Genomic DNA, 13,806 nt, shown 5'->3' on the forward strand with positions numbered 1-13,806 from the left:
TCGGAAGCATGGGGGTGAGGGGAAGGGGTGCTCCACGTGGGAGAGCGTCTCATACTTGCCGACCCAGAAGTAGGTGTGGCCGGATCTTTGGACACACTCGCGTGGGTGACCCCCTCGGGTCCCCCAGTCCCCTCCCACTCCTTGACAATTACTGCAGCCTGGAAGTAACGCCCCCCACCCCCAGGGCTCCTCCGCCTAGGGCAGGACTTGAAATCGCCCGTCAGTCTGGAAAGGAAGGACACAGCTGCCTTGTCAGCCGTTTGATCTCCAGCCGGCGAGGCTGAGAGGAGGTGTGGGAGCTTGTCCGTGGCCCGGGGACAAGGCCAGGACGCGGTTCGCGTGGACATCCACACCCCGCCCCCCGCAACCTCCCCGTCCCTCCTCCGGCCGCGGCCAACTTCATCCGTTTCGCGACTTGACCTCCCGGCTGGACGCGCCACGCGGCCGGCCCCCTCGCCCTTCCCAGGGTTTCTCGGGTCTGGGCCGGGAGGCAGCCAGGGCGGGTCGGGGCCTGGCTCGGGGCTGGGCTTCGCGGGCGAGCCCAGCTGCACCCACCTCACCCCGCCCCCAGGCCGGGCTCTGGCGGCCTCCTGGGAGCGCAAGGCTGGGCCGTGACGCCTCCGGGCGCGCCGCCTCCCTCGGGGCCTTTTCCTTGGAGGGGTACGGGGCGGGGGCGGAGGTGGGGGCGTTGTTCACCCCCAAGGTCTTGGGTGGGGCGACGGCACCAACAACTTACCAGAGCGCAGCGTCCATTAGCGAGGACAGAAAGAGCTCCCTGCCCAAGCCACCCACCCCCCCTAAAAAATAATAATAAAATATGTTCTAGCAGGCAGTTTTGTGGACCGGGCTGCAGGGTCGGGGGAAGAGCTGGTAGAGACTGGGCGGAGGGGGGTGAAGGGGGGCGGGCGAAGAGCCAGTCCGCACGACCTCCCCACTCGGGACTGCATGCCCACCACCCACCACCGACACCCCACCTCCACGTGGTCCAAACTCTGGAAGCACCTCCCTCTCCTCCAGCCCCACCACGAAAATCTTTCCAGGAAAGTGGCCTAAGTAAAAAGAAAAAAAAAAAAAAAATGCCGACACGCACCTTTAATAAACTTCTCAAGAATACCATACACCGGCCATCCCAACTCGCCCACATTCTTAAACTTGGGAGAGCTTTTTTTTTTTTTTTTGCTGAGAACTGGCGGTGTGAAGTCCAGAGAGGGTGAGCGCGTGGCCCAAGGTCACAGAGCGCACGCAGGCAGGTCTGGACTCAATCGCCGGCGGTTCCGCGCCGTTCTCCCCGGCGCCCGAAATCCCAGCACGCTGACCCTCGCTCTCCCGGGGTTGATTACAAGGATGGGGACTCGGGTCTGCGTGCAGTGGGGGTGGAACTGGGTCGCCCCCCTTCAAGAAAGCGCCCCCCGCCCCCTGTGGATTGAGCGAGTCATCCGGGGTCGGAGGTTGGGGAGGGGGGCGCGCAGCGGCAGCTGCCAAGTCGCGCGCGCTCGGGCGGCGGCGTCTGGGGAGGGGGCACCCCGCCCCACCCCCAGCAGGAAGTAGCGGGCGAGGGGCGGCGCGGGCCGCGACTGACCCGGGGAGCACTTCCTCATTGGCCCCGCGCTGCCCCGACGGCGGGAAGAAGGACGCGCGGGCGGGCCGGCGCAGGGCTGGACACGCCGCCGCCCGCCGGCGCGCTCCACCTCGCGGCGGCCAGGGAGAGGCTGCCCTGCCCCTGCCCGGCCCCGCGCTGGCCCCTTCGCCTTCCTCCTCCTCCTCCTCTCGGGAGAGGCGGCCGGGCGCAAGCAGCGAGCGATCCCAGCTGCTGCTCCAGTCTCCTTTTTTTCCCTCTGCCCGTCTGGCACGGGCATCATTAGCGCTGAAAGCTGTTAATGTCTGGTCTCACAGCTCCCCCTTTAGTCTTGCTGGGCTCCCTGTCTCGCGTTCCAAGCCGGATCAATAGCCGCCTCTCCGCCGACCTTGACCTCTCCCTCGACCCCGCCCGGCTTCGGCAGCTGGCCCGCGCTAACGTTTCCCCGCTCGCTTGATGCCCAGACAACAGGCAGGCGGAGCGAGTGGCGGGGCTCGGGCCCCAGCCCTGGCCCTGTTACCCTCCCCAGGACCCCTGGCAGGCCGACGATCCAAGACCCTTCTGAGGTTACTGCGCGCGCGCGCACACGCACGCACACACACACACACACACACCATACTCTGACCCCAGCCCTGGCCCTGTTACCCTCCCCAGGACCCCTGGCAGGCCGACGATCCAAGACCCTTCTGAGGTTACTGCGCGCGCGCGCGCACACACACACACACACACACACACACACACACACACCATACTCTGACCCCAGCCCTGGCCCTGTTACCCTCCCCAGGACCCCTGGCAGGCCGACGATCCAAGACCCTTCTGAGGTTACTGCGCGCGCGCGCACACGCGCACACACACACACACACACACACACCATACTCTGATCTACCAAGGCTTTGTTTAGAATAAAAATCACTCCCTTCCCCAAAATGGAGGGGAGGGGGGTGCAGGTGCTTAACATATGAAAATATAAAAGGGGAAAGTGCAAGTACAAATATGGCGCTAAATACCACGATACTTCCAGCTGTGTTCTCCAAAACCTGCTGCAGACCTACTGTGTGCTGGGCCCAGAGCTGGGTCTTTGTGCAGACAGGAATCAGATGGAAAGAAATGCCACATTTTCTGCACTATCTTTTAAAAAAAGAAGAAGGTGTCAGAAAGCTTTTTGAACTCACAAATATTTCTAGCTTCGCAGTGCATTCCAGCAGATAATCCTTCATATTTTTCAGTCTCTTTAAATTTCTTTATTGAGGAATAGTTCGAGATTGATAAATCCTTTTGTCAAATTAAAGTGTATTTTTATTAACCTTGTGTGGGGCTCTGGTTCCCAGTGTGCCATGCAGTGGGGGCAGATTAAACTGTCACAGGACACCCTCCCCCCAAGCCAGGCTTTTTTAAAATTCTTTGAACAATTCTCAGTACTTAACTCTTAGCGCTATTTGAGGTTCTGCAATGCTGTCTTTGCCTTCTGAGCTGTTATATTTTGTATTACGTCTTTACCAAAAAACTGGAACCAATCAAGATGTGTAGTGTCAGTAAAAATGGGAATTCTCAAAATTTCTGCGGAAAGAAAATGGATGTTTCATTTGTTTTTTTACACAAGGCTCCACCCTCTAAAATGTAGTCAGATAACTTGCAGCAACATAAAAACTCAAAAACCTGTCTTATCAAATTATCCTGGGCTTTATTTCTGGTGCTTAAAAAACAAACAAAAAAAAAATCCCGGCAAAGAGAAGGCAAATCGTTTCGTATTCACAGTTGGGCAAACTCAGAAGCAAACTGTGTCTAGTGATTTCTATTCCTCAGCATGTGTAAATGCTATTGATTGTGATGGTGAGGATAAATAAAATGCATCCATCTGATCGGTGGATTGACTTGTTTTAAACTTTTTATGAAACCGCAATGGAAGTCCTAAGCAAATCATATTTACGTACATATTAATAAGGCTCCCAAGATGGTCCTTATCTCCTTCCTCACTCTTTCCGAATCTCTAGGAGCTTTCAATTCCAAAAGACAAAAAAGGCATCTTAAGCTTCCTGGCATATCTTCTAGAATTACTTTATGTCATTTCTGAATATTACAGCAAATTTCTAGGACCCAATAGCTCTCAGTGAAAGCTTTGCTAGATTTGGAGTTTTGTTTTGTTTTGGTTTTTTTGCATTGTCACCTTATAGCAGAGGCTGAACCACAAAACTTGCCTTCCAACAAGTGTTGGTTTGATTCTTTCCATGCACTGAATGTAGCAGCATTGCTTTTCTTAAAGCATGACATCATTCACACCTTCTTCATGTCTGCAGTAATACCTGGGCTTGATACAGTGGTAGATTTCTGACTCCGAAAGGATGGAAGCTCTTGGAAATCTGTGAGGCTTCCCTGCCTGCTGTTTTCATAGCTGCAGCCTATGAGGGGTTAAACCAAAGTCGCTGTTCCTGATTCATGTATTATTTTCCTTAAAAAAAAATACTTACCCAGCTCTCCGTATATGAAAAAGACTTACACCCACATCGAATGTTCCTAGCTCTGTCCCTGTCATCAGAAATGATATTGAATGGCTCAGTACTAGGGGATCTGGAACTGTTTCTACAGCTTTCTCACCTCATTTGGAATTTTCTTGCCTTGCTAATTTTAATTCTTTAGTTGAGTCATCAATTCAAATTTGGTCGGGATTGGCATCACCCAGTTGGTCGTTTTGGTGGGAATACTGTTCACAAGGATGGTCAGACTTCACCAGATCCCACCCACCACGTCCAGAGATCAGCGTGGCTGTGGCGAGTGTGTGTGTGTGTGTGTGTGTTGCACAGAAAGGATCTCTCCTCTGCTTTCTGTCTTGTCATCAACTCTCCAAATTGCATATCTGAAAATGCAAAACACACCCGCCCCCCCAGACACCAGCTTGAAGTCAGTGGTTTAGTGACCATCAGTCTCCCCTCTTTAGAGCACAGACAAGGAAGAGAAAGAGAATTAAAATGGTTCATTTGGGAAAAGAACTGGGATTCAGAAGAGTATTTTCAGACCCAGCTCTGGCTGTCAGAGGCTGTCGTCGGAACTGGAGCTACAGTGAGGTGTCTGCTGATAGGAAATGGGGAGGGGCGGCGAAGGAGGCAATAATGATCACCTCCTTAACAAGGGTTTTATGAGGCCGTGAGGATTAATTAGTTTGTATCCTTAAGCAGTTTGAGAAAGAGGAAGTTTCAGTAAATGCTAAGCTGGAGTTGTAGACGCGTCTGAGTCAGTTGTGAGCTTCCCCCCCCCCCCCCCCGCCCCAATCTGAACGCAGGCTCTGAACACTCCTGTCTGCGCTGTGATGCTCTACAAAGGAAGTGGTGAAAAAGGGAAGTGAGGGGGAAGCACTCGCTTAGGCAGGAACAGAGGAGAGAGGCATGAGTCAGGCAAAGGCACCGCTAATGAGGATGCTGCAAGGGGGCGCTTACCAAAAAATAAAACTAAAAACCGGCCAACACCTCTCTTCGGCTCTGCCTTCCAGAGCTGAAAAAGACAGGGGGATCTGGGAGACCTCATCTGCGGTTTCGTAGTTTTAGAAACAGCCATGTACGCTTTCGAGTGAATTCAACTAAGGTAGCTTGTATCCTAGAAAACATTTAAGGGCCATTCCCTCCACCCACTAGAGGAGGGTGCAGGTTGCAAGCTGACAAATAAACAAGCCTCTGCAACTCAAAGTTTGAACCGCAGGCGCATTAGTGGAGATAGAATAATATGTCTACAGAAGGTGGAAGTTGTCAAAGTTCTTCAATTGTGTGCATTCTAAAACACTGCCTCTGCTTGAAGACACACAATTTACAATGCTCGATTTACAAGGCAGACAATTCGCAACAACAAAAGGTAATTAATGCTGCCCAGGGAAAACTGAGATTCTGGATTACTGTGCATTCTGGTATTAGTTTAAACTGGGTCCTTTAAAAAAAAAAATGATTTCGGTGTGATTCTAAGCCTTTGGAATCATTGAAACAAGAATGGCTTTTAAAATATGGATGTGGCAGTAACGTTTCCCATTTGAACTTGCGACAAAGCCACTCTGCTTCTCCCTCTGCCCATCTTTCTCTCTCTCCCTCCCACGTGTCCTGAAATGGAACCCTGCACAGGAGCAAAGACACCGATCTCTGACCTGTCTCCGATGGTCTACCATCTACACACAGCAGATTTATGGTCGATTTTTTGCCACATCTGAATTTGAACCTCCAGATTCCAACGCATAGATTCATCAGCTGCTAGGATTTAGCACAGGCATCTGCAGTTTCATTATTTGTATCTGCTTAACAGGAACAATTAGAGAACTGAGGAGTGAGGACGCCTGTTTGGGGACCGTTTCGGTATTGTACCCAGGCCACACATTCCAGCTGGGTAGGAACACAGTAATGTAGAAAGCATTAGTGGATTTAACGCTCTGCGTCGTGTTCGGGGAATCGAATTGTCGTTGTTTCTGGCAAGAACTCATACTCCAACTGATATCTATCAAACACCTTAATTAGCTCCAGTGGCGCTAGTGGTAAAGAACCTGCCTGCTAATGCAGGAGATGGAAGATGTGGGTTCGATCCCTGGGTGGGGAAGATCCTCCTGAGGAGGAAATGGCAACCCACTCCAGTACTCTTGCCATGGAATTCCAGACTCCCATGGATAGAGGAAGCTGGCGGGCTATGGTCCATAGGGTCAAAAAGAGTCGGACATGCCTGAAGCAACCTAGCACGCACACACCTAAAGGCCCCCAACCCAGAAGCAAGTCAGATAGCAGGAGGAGACAAAGGCAGGAGCTGGGGGGGTGGGGGTGGGGTCCCGGGGCCTCCCTGACGTCCCCCAGGGTCCCGTGGCCTCAGTTTTAGGACTAGGATGCACGGGCCATGGTGCAAAGTCAGACCAGCCCTGGCTCTCCCCGCCACGGCCACAGGGGACAAGCCGGAGGGCGTTTGGACGGTTTGACGGGTGTCCGACACCATGGTGGGAGGAGGCCACAGTGACACACGCCGTTGCCGACGGTAACTGAAGTATTTTCCTCAGCCAACCGTTCCACCTGGACTTCAGCACAAATTATTGTTTTCAATTACCACCTGTGTATTCCTTCCCATGCAACTTATTGATGTAAAATTACAGCTACACCGGTATAAATAAGTTATGCTGCAGTTGTAAAATGGAAGAAATTTTGTTGTAGCAATTATGTTCAGCAAGATGACAAAATAAATTTCCAGAGCTGTGCCTGCAGTAACCTGGGGAATTTAAACCTCATAATTTCCATTCATTTCAGATAATTTGGAGTAATTTCTATATGTAATAACTTTGTAATGAAAAACACAGCGGTACTGAAGTGATTTCGCTCCATTTTTTTTCTCCTATGGTATACATGGCACAAAATAAGTGATAAAAATAATATTTCCTTTTTATATGTGTGTGTGTTGAGTAATTCCTTCAGCAAAAAAAAGAATCATAAACTAATACCCAGACTAAATCTCTGTCCACAAAATGAAAAATAAATTGAGTTAAAGAAAGTGAAAAAGTATGAAAGGCTTTGGATGTTTTATTGTGACTTTATTGAATTGTCTTATTCCCAGGTTTCTTCCGATCTCTAAGGGTTACACTTCCCAAGTAAGGGGTGAATGCAGGCCAGCCCCCAGGTTCCCAGGAGAGGGCCACAGGGAGACCCCCCCGCCCCCGAAAGCTGGAATATCCAGGCCAGGTGGTGATGTCATTCCCAGAAACTGTTAGGAAACATGGTCTCGTCCTGAGACGAGCTAAGCTGTTCTGAGTTGCTGCTTCCTATCAGGTCTAATAGCAACTTTCTCTGCGACTGAAGACAACTTATTAGGCTGAGCAGTGGTCACAAGAGGGCCTCCTTTAATTAAAGACGTGGCCGCTTCCCTGGTTGTCCCTGGTGCCCTGCCCGACCTCTGACGGTGACACTCACCAAAAATGCAGACAGCCCCCAAACGCCCGGCGTGATCCCCCGGAAGCTCCCACTGCGTCGTCATTAGAGGTGACAGGGATTACAGCAGCTGCATTACTCCCAGTGCAGTGCAATTAGCCTCCAGCGCCCATCAAGGCTTTCCTCCACACGAAAAATGGAGGCTGGTTCTGGATGAGTCACCGGCCCCCTAAACGCAGCCTGCCAGGAGAGAAGGCCAGACTCTTGTCGGTGCCCAGGAGAGCTGTTTGCCACCTCCAACTCGAGTTTCTCCCTCCGTCCTACATGATCCTGCCGCTGCGTGCAGCTGGGGGCACAGACCTGGGGTCTCGGGTTGTGTACCAGGCACCCACTGGCCAGTTGGTCCAGAGAGAGAGGAGAGGACCTTCCTTCCCAGCTCATTGATTTCCCTGGTCCGATGGGGCTCCAGAGCACCTGTGGGCTGACTGCCTGAGCAGAGGTGAGCACAGGCCCGGTCGCTAGCACCCAGCAGTCAGCCCACAGCATCGCTGTGACATCACACATGGATGGGGTGGAAGGGGGGTTTGCCACGCGCCAAGCATGTATGGGGCACCAAGACGGCCGTATGGTTCCTCGTCCAGACAGACCTGAATTTGCCCTCCACCCCTGCTCCAAGGACTGTGTGGTGAAGCAGACACAGGATAGGACCACAGGGGCCGCGTCACAGACCACCGAAGGTTCTCATGGCCGTGCCTCCCCAGTGCCATGGGAGTAATCCAGGGGAGGGGGCGGGGATCCTAAACACCGAGTACAGAGTTCTTCCCAGACCCTCAAGGCCTGCTAGGTCAGAAACTCAAGAAGTTTATCTTATCTGATCCTGGGAAGAGAAGGACCTTCATCCCCAGGAAGTCAAGGCCAGTCTCGAAGAGGCAGAGCAAGAATCACTGCCGGGTTGGTGTCTGGTACAAACATGCCCCCAGCCTCCGGCCAGATTGGATTCCCAGCCACCCTGCAAGGCGGCTCCTGGAGGCCCCGCTGGGTATGGAATTAAGTCAGCGAAGGAAAGTGAGTGCAGGCAGGACCGGGACCCAGGGAAAAAGAGGAGATATAAAGAGAACCAAAGATGAGGTTAATAGAGGAATCCCCCCCAACCCACACCCTGGGGAAACAGCAAAATTCAGAAAACATGACCATGGCTCTGAAACCAAATCATCTAGAAATGGTATGAAGGAGCAAAAATAAAGAAGGTCTAGAGATGCCAAGTATCATAAAGGACTCAGCAGAGGAAAGGGGCTTGACGCGCAGGACAAGAGAACAAGGGTGGACGGGGGGTCTGCTGGTTAAAGTTTAGATCAGACAAATCACTAATTCTGGCACAGATTGTTATAGAGTGCAGAGCCCAGTCCCTTCCCTGACCTGTGTTTATTCTTCTAGCAACTTTGCGAGATGCACAAGCTTCTTGATCCACACCTCCAAGAGGCACAGGGGTCAGGTCCCCACTGCCCCTGCTGTTTGCTGGGAGACCTCAAGCAAGCTGCTTCCCTTCCCAGCGTCCCAGGTCCTCCTATCCCAGTCCTCCAAGACTCTCAGCAAGGATTACATCAGATAATCTGTCTGAAAGCCTGGAGCATGGGACCAGGCCCATAGTAGAAATGTAGCACATCAGAGATATTATTATCATGGAGCCTTATGCTGATGTCAAGAGGAAATTCACATTCAACCCAACCTGTGGTATACGCTTGAGTATTTTGTTTCAGGAGTGAAAAGAGTAATTTTCCCTAGACTTCATTCTTGAACATATTTATGTGTGGTGAAGCACCTGCTATGTTCTGGAGACCTTGTCTTTATCAGCACGCAGGCTATAGCAAATCACTGGGCTCTGAGCTCCTCAAAGTGGACAGCAGGGTCTACCTTCTCTCCTTGGACAGTGATGGACACAGTAGGTTTGAATGAACGAGGCAGCAAGACCTCAGCATAAGACCTAAAAACACCTGCATGGGGGCCTTGAAAAAGCCAAGCACACAAAACTACGACTGAGAAATGTGCAGGCATCATCTTGGAGATGGGGGCTCACCATTCATTTCCTTCTGTTAATCTCCAAATTCCCCATAGCCGACATTTACGTTTTTATAATCAGCCACAAGAAATTAAAAATTTAAAGTTGAGGCTCCTATATACTTTGTGTTAGGGAGCAGGAGGGGAGAAAAACTGACCACCTATGAAGAAAAGACTGGAAAGAGAGACAGAAATGACAACAACTATTGTGTTAGGATGATGGGGTTAGCAGGGCTTTAAAAAGGGCTTCCTAGTAGCTCAGATGGAGAAGGAAATGGCAACCCACTCCAGTAATCTTGTCTAGAAAATCCCACGGACAGAGGAGCCTGATAGGCTACAGTTCATGGGGTCACAAAGAGTCGGACATGACTGAGCGACTTCACTTCACTTCACTTCCAGTAGCTCAGAAGGTAAGGAATCAGCCTACAATGCAGGACGCTGGGTTCATTCCCTGGGTTGGGAAGATCCCCTGGAGAAAAGAATGGCAACCCACTCCAGTATTCTTACCTGGAGAATTCCATGGACAGAGGAGCCTGGTGGGCTACAGTCCATGAGGGTCACAAAGATTTGGACACTACTGAGTAACCAGCAGCGCTTTTATAAGAACTTATTATTTCAAACCTTCTAAAATGGCATAGAAGATCTACCTTACATTTTTCTTAAAAGAATCAGGGGAGCAGTGACTGGACTCTGAAGAGCTCTGTGGTGTGGGGGGCAGGGATGCACCTGGCTTTGAGATGCAGTGAACACTGTCCTGGCAGGGTACCATCCGAGGGGCAGGGGCCACTGAGGGAAGAGGTTTGGTGGGACCCTTTTTAAAAAGCTGCCTTTCCCCGCTTCTTTCCCTTCTGTTTGGGGGCCTCTGTTGCCTGGTGCTGCATGCCGGATTCTCTGAAGTCCAAAGGGGCAGGTGTTAAAAGCGCTTCTCCCCACCTGCCAGGGATGCTGAGAAGCTGGGGTTGTCCCCTTCCCATCGGCGCCCACTGCCCAGCTGGGCTCTGCGCGGGTTGGTGCTAAGTTGGGGGGTACTCTTAGACACACACAATAAAGAATGTCCTCTCGAAGCTTCCCCCTCCTTCCCACCTTCTGTCATCCGGGGAGATAATTCATTTATGCAGCTTTCACAGAAGACTGACATTTTCGACTTTTTTAGCAGAATAAATTTATAAGGTAAATTAGGGGGTGGGAGCCCTAGTGTCCTAGGCAGATTCAAACTGGTAATTACAGAGGGCCTAATTATGTATTCACTGCGGATCTTTCTGGAACAGGGAAGGCTACAGGGTGGCTCTTGTTCCTCCTGCAGAGGACAGTCTCCCCTGGAAACTTCACAACCAGTGTTTGAGACGCTTTTGCTTCCAGCCCCGAGCCATCGTGCGCAAGAGCTTCTGTCAGCAGTACCCACGCCCTGGTATTAGCAGAGAAAATCCGGATCCTAGTCAGACCGCCCAGATTTTCCCCAGAGATTGTGAGGTCAAGTATTCTTCAGATCACGGTAAGGGGGCCTGACTTGGATAAAATAAAATATTTTTAAACCACAGTTTTTAAAAAACCCTGCTTTGCCACATCTTCCCACGATCCCACTTCGAATTAGAGACCTACGTCTACAGCCTGCGGTGTCAAAACTACCATCCCAGCCATCTTCCCTGCTTGGCTGGGAGCTCCTCGGGAGTCGGAACTGTATCTTTTACTTCTCCATCTCATCAAAACTCGGCTTGGGGTCTGGTCTCTCTATAGTCACTTAATGAATAGAAAGGCCTAGAAAAGGACGCCAGTGGCTCTCGGAAGGGAAGGACCCTGGGCCTCAAAGTGGTGAACTGGGTGAAGGCCAGCCTTTCTCAGGCATCCGAGCCCATGTGATGTTTGGACGTATCTGAGCATCTTAGTTGCAGAGCCCCCCTGTCTAGAGCCAGCTGCCCCTCATTTTCCAGAGTCCTCTCTGCTCCCCTGGTGTCTGATCATTCACTTGGTAAATATGGGCTGTGCCCTGTTATGGATTGAATTGTGTCCACCCCACCCCCAAATATGTTGATATCCTAACACCTGTACCTGGGTGTGTAACCTTATTGGGGAAGAGTCTTTATAGATATCACTTGTTAAGGCAACCTTACGCTGGATTAGGGTGAACCCTTAATCCAATATGACTTGAGTCCTTATAAGAAAAGGAGAAGATGCACAGAGAGAAATGCAGAGAAGAAGGCAGGATGTCCATGGAGACAAAGATCAGTCCAGCAGCCATCTGAAATGAGAGCAGCAAGGAAGCATCGTCCTCTAGACCTTCAGCAGGGGTATGGCCCTGCTGACACCTTGATTTCCAACTTCTGCCTCCCCACCCTGGAATGGTGAGACAGTAAACATCTGCTGTTGTAAGTCCCCCAGCCTGTGATGCTTTTGTCACGGTGGCCCTCAGAAGCCGGTACACGCTCCCGTCATGTGCCAAGCCGGGATCGAGGCACAGAGAAGAAAGCAGAAGCTGAGATGATGGATGCTGGGTTCCTCCTTCCATCCTGGACCCCCACGTATACACCTCTGCTGGCCTCTTGTTCCCACTTGGCACTTGCACGAACTTCAGACTCCTATTATAAAGGCAGAACTTGGGGAAGAGCAGAAAGTCAGTGGGGGAAATTCTAAGGGTACAGAAGGGCCTTCCCATCAGCCCTCAGATCACACCTCCCCCCAAGTAAACTCACACCCAGCATCTCCACAAGGCTGACTCTAAAACATGAGCCTGTGCCTCTGAAATACTTCAGCCACTTGAGGTGTTAGCTTGGCGTGTGGTCAGGTTTCATTTTCATTTTGGGGTTTAATAAACAAATAATTTCAAAAAGTCAGAGACAACAGAGAATTAACCACTTTGCAGTGTAGCCGACGACCACTCAGGGCTAGGGATATGGGGTTGGATAGGAGTTGGGTCTCTGGAGTTTTACTGAAAAGTATTTGGGGTGAAACAGAAGACCCACTGGCCTCGCCTCCCCCACCACCCCTCATACTAGTGAATCATCCAAGCCAACAAAACCAGCCCAGCTCCTACACGTGCCAGATGGGAAAGAAAATTCTTTTCTTCACCCCCTCCCCTCCACCCCACCTCCCATGGACCCCTCTTAAGAAAGCTGAAGCCTGGGCAGGACTGACTCCGGATGGCTCTGTCACCTTCCAGCCTGTGTGTGCAGCTGTGGGGGAGCTGATTGGAGGGTTCACACTTCTGAGAAGTGCTGGGTCCACGCCCAGACACAGGCGTCTGCAGCTCTGACCAAACGCAGGCATGAATGACGTGGATGTAACAGGACTGCCTTCCTGTTAGGCTGCGAAGGAGTGGAAACACGGGGATGGGCTTCCAGACGAGAACAGACACAGTCTGGGCCCCTACTACGCGCCAAGCCTGGGCTGGACTGTTGACATCTACCCTTCCAACGTCCCTCCCCACCAGTTGGATATCAGTTAGTTTCCCGGAGGGGAAACCAAGTTCCACAGCCAGCCCAGTGCTCCCAGGCAGGAGCTTCAGAGTTAGAACTCCCAGTCCGGTGATGTGGGTACCATTCATTTCTACATCCTCACATTAGTCAGCCTCAGACAGGCTGTGCTGCAGAAACAAAATAATCTCTAATGGTGAGAGTTTGACACAAGAAAGGCAGATTCCCTGCACGTCAGCGGCCCTCCTGCCTCTCCAAGCCACTCCTGGTGGCCCCCAGGAGAAGAGTGATATCAAAATGTCCCCTTGGCTCTTACGTGCCACAACCGGGAAGGCACACATGTCACTTTTACTCATAGCCCATTGGTCAGAGCTAGTCATGTGACCCAACAAAACCTCAGAGGGGGCTGGGAACCGTGAACCAGCATCTGGAATGCTGGAGGGCTGTGCCTGTCAGTCACCATAGCCAGAAACAGCATGAGCTTGAACAGAAGGGCAAATGGACCTGAACTGGAAATACCTCCACCAGTCAATTTGGGGAGCAGAAGTATGGCTCCATGAGAATAATAGCATGCCTCATTTGTTACATAACTGTACTTAGGATTCTTATTCTGAGCTCTTCCCCCTGCCCCATCCTCTGATATTTACTGATGGCGCTGTTTTTTTTTTAATCCATCTCTCACTGAGCTTGCCCCCATCACACTGAAGACGTGAGGGCCTTCAGAGTAACACAGAGACCTTCATCACTGTGCAACTTCCCACTGGGAGCAAACAAACCTACAGGATGTAGAGGGGAGTAGTCAGCTCCTCAGAAAAAGAGGCTCATGAGACAGAGCCCCTCTGGTCCAGAAATGTGTTCACCTGAGATGCTTGTCAAAAGAGACTTTCAAACCCTGGGA

This window comes from Dama dama, chromosome 13 (assembly GCF_033118175.1).
Source record: "Dama dama isolate Ldn47 chromosome 13, ASM3311817v1, whole genome shotgun sequence".
Classification (NCBI taxonomy): Eukaryota; Metazoa; Chordata; class Mammalia; order Artiodactyla; family Cervidae; genus Dama; species Dama dama.